The sequence below is a fragment of the Balaenoptera acutorostrata genome, chromosome 1 (assembly GCF_949987535.1).
Source record: "Balaenoptera acutorostrata chromosome 1, mBalAcu1.1, whole genome shotgun sequence".
In the NCBI taxonomy this organism is placed as follows: Eukaryota; Metazoa; Chordata; class Mammalia; order Artiodactyla; family Balaenopteridae; genus Balaenoptera; species Balaenoptera acutorostrata.
The window spans coordinates 98,808,041-98,814,374 of NC_080064.1; the positions used below are offsets into that span (position 1 = coordinate 98,808,041).

At 39.3% G+C, this 6,334-nt stretch overlaps 1 pseudogene; it reads left to right on the plus strand.

Moving 5' to 3' along the window:
• The first annotated feature begins 3,804 nt into the window (after positions 1-3,804).
• LOC103020556 (NEDD8-conjugating enzyme UBE2F-like) lies at positions 3,805-4,333 on the plus strand (annotated as a pseudogene).
• The last annotated feature ends 2,001 nt before the right edge of the window (positions 4,334-6,334 follow it).

Consider the following 6,334-nt stretch of genomic DNA (forward strand, 5'->3'; position numbering starts at 1 on the left):
AGTTATTAGACAGCCAACTGCACCTGCTACACTGTTATTAAAGTATACAGTAATGAGCAGCTGCCTAACATTTGGTGGCACATGAGAGTGGATGGGGCCCAGAAAGACTCTTGGGGAAGGGGGCGGGGGTGGAGTCAGCAGAGCAGGGTCAGAACAAGACAGAAAATACCCTTCATAGAAATCAACGAAGAGGGGCTGTTATTCCTGATGACAGTGATGACCTTGCAGGAAGATTCCCGTAACTCTGACAACAGCTTCTATTCACTTCCAACCTCACAGAACATGCAGCATTTTCCCCACTGACCAAGACAGTAATTGTCAGCGTGGTGAGGTTGCAAACAACAGACACCAGCTCTGGCTAAATCAATCAAAACAGGAATTCAAAGGAAAGCCTGTAAGGCAACTTAGAATCAATGGGCATGTTGTAGAATCAGTTTGTTGTTTTTAATTGAGGTACAGTTGATTTATAATATTATATTAGTTTCAGGTGTACAACACATTGATTCATTATTTTTATTTTTATTTTTCCATTTAAAGTTATTACAAAAGAATGGCTATATGTCCCTGTGCTGTACAATATACCCTTGTTGATTATTTATTTTTATACATAGTATTTTGTGTCTGTTAATCCCATACCCCTATCTCGCCTCTCCCTCCCTTCTTCCTCTGCACTGGTAACCACTAGTTTGTTCTTTGTATCTGCAAGTCTGTTTCTGTTTTGCTATATACATTCACTTGTTTTATTTTTTAGATTCCACATATAAGTGATAACACAGAGTATTTATTTTTATCTGTCTGATTTATTTCACTAATCATAATACTCTCTAGGTCCATCCACATTGTTGTAAATGGCAGAATTTCATTTTATGGCTCAATAATATTCCATTGTATGTATGTACATCACATCTTCTTTACCCATTCATCTGTTGATGGACGCTTAAGTTGCTTCCATACCTTGGCTATTGTAAATAATGCTGCTATGATCATTAGGGTGCAAGATTCTTCTCAGATTAGTGTTTTTGTTTTCTTCGGATACATACCCAGGAGTGGAATTGCTGGATCATATGGTAGTTGTATTTTTAGTTTTTTGAGAAACCTGCATATTGTTTTCCATAGTGGCTGCATCAATTCACAATCTCACCGACAATGTACTAGGGTTCCCTTTCCTCCACACCCTCACCAACATTTGTTATTTGTAGACTTTTTGGTGATAGCCATTCTAACAGGTGTGAGGTGGTATCTCATTGTGGTTTTGATTCGCATTTCTCTGATGATTAGTGATGTTGAGCAGTTTTTCACGTGTCTGTTGGCCATCTATATATATATTCTTTGTAAAAATGTCTATTCAGGCCTTCTGCCCACTTTTTAATTGGGTTCTTTGTTTGTAATAATGAACTATGAGAAAGAGAAATTAAGGAAACAATCCCATTTACAATCACATCAAAAATAAAAAAATACCTAGGAATAAACTTAACCAGGTATGTGAAAGACATATACTCTGAAAGCTATAAAACACTGACGAAGGAATTTGAAAATGATACAAAGAAATGGAACGATATCCCATGTTCTTGGATTGGAAGAATTAACATTGTTAAAATGTCCATACTACCCAAAGCAATCTACAGATTTAATGCAATACCTATCGAAATACCAATGACATTTTTCACAGAACTAAAACAAGTAATCCTAAAATCTATATGGAACCACAAATGACCCCAAATTGCCAAAGCAACCTTGAGAAAAAAGAACTAAGCTGGAGGTATCACACTCCCTTAATTCAGGTGTTCAGCACAATCATACTACAAAGCTTGACTACAAAGCTATGTTAGTCAAAACAGTATGGTATTGGCACAAAAAACAGACACATTAATCAATGGAACAGGATAGAGATCCCAGAAATAAACCTACACACTTATTGTCAATTAATCTATGACAAAGGAGGCAAGAATATACAATGGAGAAAAGACAGTCTCTTCAATAAGTGGTGCTGGGAAAACTGGACAGCTACATGTAAAAGAATGAAATTACAACATTCTCTAACACCATATACAAAAATAAACTCAAAATGGACTAAAGACCTAAATGTGAGGCTTGAAACCATAAAACTCCTAGAAGAGAACACAGGCAGAACACTCTTTGACATAAATCACAATATTTTTTTAGATCTGTCTCTTAAGGCAAAATAAATAAAAGCAAAATTAAACAAAGGGGACCTAATCAAACTTCAAAGCTTTTTGCACAGCAAAGGAAACCATCCACAAAATGAAAGGACATCTTACTGAATGGGAGAAAATACTTGCAAATGATATGACCTATAAGGAGTTAATTTCCAAAATTTATAAACAGCTCATACAACTCAGTATCAAGAATCAGTCTTAAAACACAGTCAGGATCCAAGAAAGACTATTTATAAAAATCAATAGACTGCCGGGGTCCTGCCATGGAAAGTCTGGTTAGAAAGTTCCACTGGTGGGACTGGTGATGCCGCCACTGGGCTGTCACTCGTCATTGCCAGATACCCATTCTTTGAATCTTTGCTGCACTGCCTCCAGATTTAAGTCCTAGATGGAAGTAGCCAAATGGCCAAGCCTAGTTCAGCTGCCTACACCCTGGTGGCTTAGGTCAAAGAAAAAAACAAAACAAAACCTAGGCTCCTTTAAGCTTCCATAGTCTCCCCTCCAAAGCACATCAATGGAATCCATTTCAAAAGCACATCCAACACGTTACTTCGCTGTTTGAGATCTTCAGCATGGCTCACAGCACCCACCATCCAGCGGCAACCAACCTCATCTCCTTTTATCCTGCACCCCCACCTCCATATTTACCCCTAGCTGCAGTGCCCTCCTTCTCTAGGAAGCTCTAAGCTCCTTCCACAGCAGGACTCTCACACTGCCACTTCCATCTGGAATTCTTCCCCAGCTCCAAGCATCAGCTAACCCACATCCAACCTTTAGGACTCAATCCAAATGTCACTTCATCAGGGAAGATTTACCACTTCTTCATGACTGGCTATCATCCTTCTGTTTAGCAATCTTTATTTCTTTTGGCTAGCACTAAAACATTATTTCCTTCCTGTCTCTCTCTCTAGACTAAGCTGCCGAAGTATGGGCTGACCATGTCTGTCTTGCTCACTACCACACACCACAAGGCCCAAAAGCTTCTGATACACCACAGCTGCTCACTCTTGAATGGCTGGTGACTTCCCTGCCTGGTTCCTGACCCATCTAGAATTCTCAGTAGATAAAGCCAATGCTTCTCAAACTTTAACATGCAGGAGTCACTGGGGAAGTTGTGAAAATATAAACTCTGATTTAGGAGGTCTGAACATTCTGCCCTTCTAACAGGTTCCAGGTGATGCAAATGCTGCTGGTGCACAGACCACACTTTGAGGAGCAAGTCAACACCTTATGAAATCAAATGATAAGCCAGACACATAGCACACACACTGTACGATTCCACTCATAGAGGTACCTAGAATAGTCAAATTCATAGACCTGGAAGTAGAATGGTGGTTGTCAAGGTCCTGGAGAAGGAGAGTTATTGTTTAATGAGTACAAAGTTTCAACTTGGGATGATGGATGGTGGTTGCACAATGTGAATGTACTTAATGCCAGTGAATTGTACACTTAAAATGGTTAAAATGGTAAATTTTGTATTTTACCATAATGTTTTTTTAAAAAACAACTTAAGAAAAACAAACAAGGCCCATGTTGGCCCCGCCAAGTACAGACTGCAACAGGGGCCCAGGAATGGTGTTGGGCACCCAGCCTGTGTCTCCAGGTGCCGAGGTCAAAGGTAGCATTAATGCTAACTCTGCCAGGCAAATTGACATTGGATAATGGTCAGGGGCCTGTACATCAGCCAGTTTCTATCCTAATCAGAGGGTTTCTGTGAGAGACAAGCTGCTTGTTAAAGATCTGGCAGAATTTGAAGCTGATATACTTACACATGTAAAGTACATTTTCTGATTCAAACAAGCTTCATTCCTTTCAGCTGAGATCCTAGATAAGGGTTACCATTGGAGTGGAAAATTTTAGTTTGAAGTTCCTAATGCTTATAACATGGTGCCTCCCAAAGTGAAATATACCAGAATCTGACAACCAACATCACAGTGACAATGAAATGTCTACATTCACTGAAGGAACTTGCACCCAGTAGCACTGGCTTTCCCACCAGAAAGTTGAAAGGATGGTGTTTGGGGGTGAAACCCTTTACTTACTGACCTTTTGAATTTTGACGATCTATTACATACTGAAGAAGCAGAACATCATTTACAAGACAAGGAGAGTTTCCAGAATACGTTGAGGACTACATTAAACCTTACTCTAGATGATAAAAGATTTTAGGATCAGTGACTGTATCTTAACATGCCTCTATAACTTAAAATGAGTTAACGCTTCCTGTCCTGATCTTTGCACCTCCTTCACTCTCTGGATTGCACTAGTCCTACGACCATGTAATGAAGATGAAAAACTCCACAACTGCCCACTTTTGATGGAGAACTCAATAAGAAAATGTGTTTGGGGCTCAAAACTGGTCTGCTTACTTTACTTTTCCAAAATCATGCTATATAGACTGCTGACACTCTTGAGAGATTTTAATTACATCAAAATAGAGACTAAAGCTTCCTCACCCTTTTTCCAAACAAAATCAGTTCCCTGCACAAGTGATTCTAAATTTCAGTGTGACCCAAGATTGGCAATAAGAAAGTTGCTACAAACGGTGATTTGATATGAATTCTTTCAGCTTCTTTCACGTATGTTGGCTCTCTTTAGGTGCCCTAAAACTTCCCTAGGATGCATACAGATATTTGATGCACGTCTTACTGAAAGAAATGCTTATGTAAGTATAGTTTGGAACAAACCTTTTTTTTTTCTATTCTTTTAGTTTGTAGATACAGTTAAGTCAAACAACTACAGAAATACAAAGAATATGAAAGCACATTGCTCATGCTGTCCAAATGCAACAAGAAATGTGCATTTTACAAATCAGAGCCCTTTACTTTTGGGTCTAGGTGTGGCAAGAGAGTTTTGGAGCCCTCTGTAACTGAGTGATTAAAAAATAAACTACAGGGACCCTCCTACCCCCACCCTCCCAATCTCCTGCCCTTTCTATAATGCTGCCCAGAGGAAACATGGCTGGGAGTCCAGAGCAGTCAGAGCTTGGGTGATTTTGCTGCCTTAATGCCACTGTGGATCAGCAGGTAATGCCTATAGAGCTGGTAATTAAAGACCAGCCTCCTACCGTCCTGTGGGGCAGGACAGATCCTGGAGAACCAGCCTGATGTCTGGAGCTACCCGAAACCGTACTTGAGCCAACCTCAGTGTTTGTTGTTCTGAGCACCAGAAATCAGCAGTGGAATATAGTTGGTCAGGGTAGTGGACTTCACAGTAAGAACAATGAGGATAGGGAAATGGACTTACTCCAGCATTTGGATATTTGAACCAGTGAGATTAAATGCAAAATATATGCTTGTATGGTTTTAAACAAAGAAAACAAAATGAGCCCATTTCCACCTGTGGTCAGCAAATCTGTGCTCACTGTACTGAATCTACTCCCAAGTCAATAGCCTAGTAAACAACACTGCATGTGATACTACATTTCTGATTATTTTGAGGTCACCTTCTATTTTGAACCATCTTTTTTTTTCTCACTGTAATAGACACATTCAATCACAATTGTGAGGGTCATTCCTACTGTGACTTTGATTACATTTGCAAATGTCTTGGTGATGATCATAAATAGATGTGAATTACTTGCATCAGCACAGATCTATCTGAATCTAAACTAATATTTTTTACATTAAGTAACATGGTTCTTCAAACTCTAGGTTTTCCTTCTCTGATGTCATTTTAACCACCTTGACACATTATATTCATTTCCTTGGACTCTTATCTCTTTCACTGACTTTTCTCTCTACCATTCTTAAGTCCATGAGGAACATGCCCATGAAAATTTAATTCCTACCCACCTCACCCTCTACCTCACTTTAAGTGATCACAAATTTTAAGCTTTTACCACTGGGAAGAACTTAAGTGTTTCTACCAACACATCCTATTACCTCCCAAGAAGTTACACTTACGAACAGTGAGGGCTTCGATTCCACCTCCCCCCAAACCTGACAGTTAGATCATATGACAACAAATTCCCATGTTTTCACTCCAGGGTAATTGTGAGAACAGAGCTCACGCTCAGCAAGGGTGAAACACAGAAGCTTTACTTACAAATACTTTGCCGGTGAAACTGCCCCAGTTTCATGATATTTTAGCTAAACGAAACTTGCAAAGCACAGAAGTACATAACTGATTTAATTTAGTTTTAATACAATCAGCAA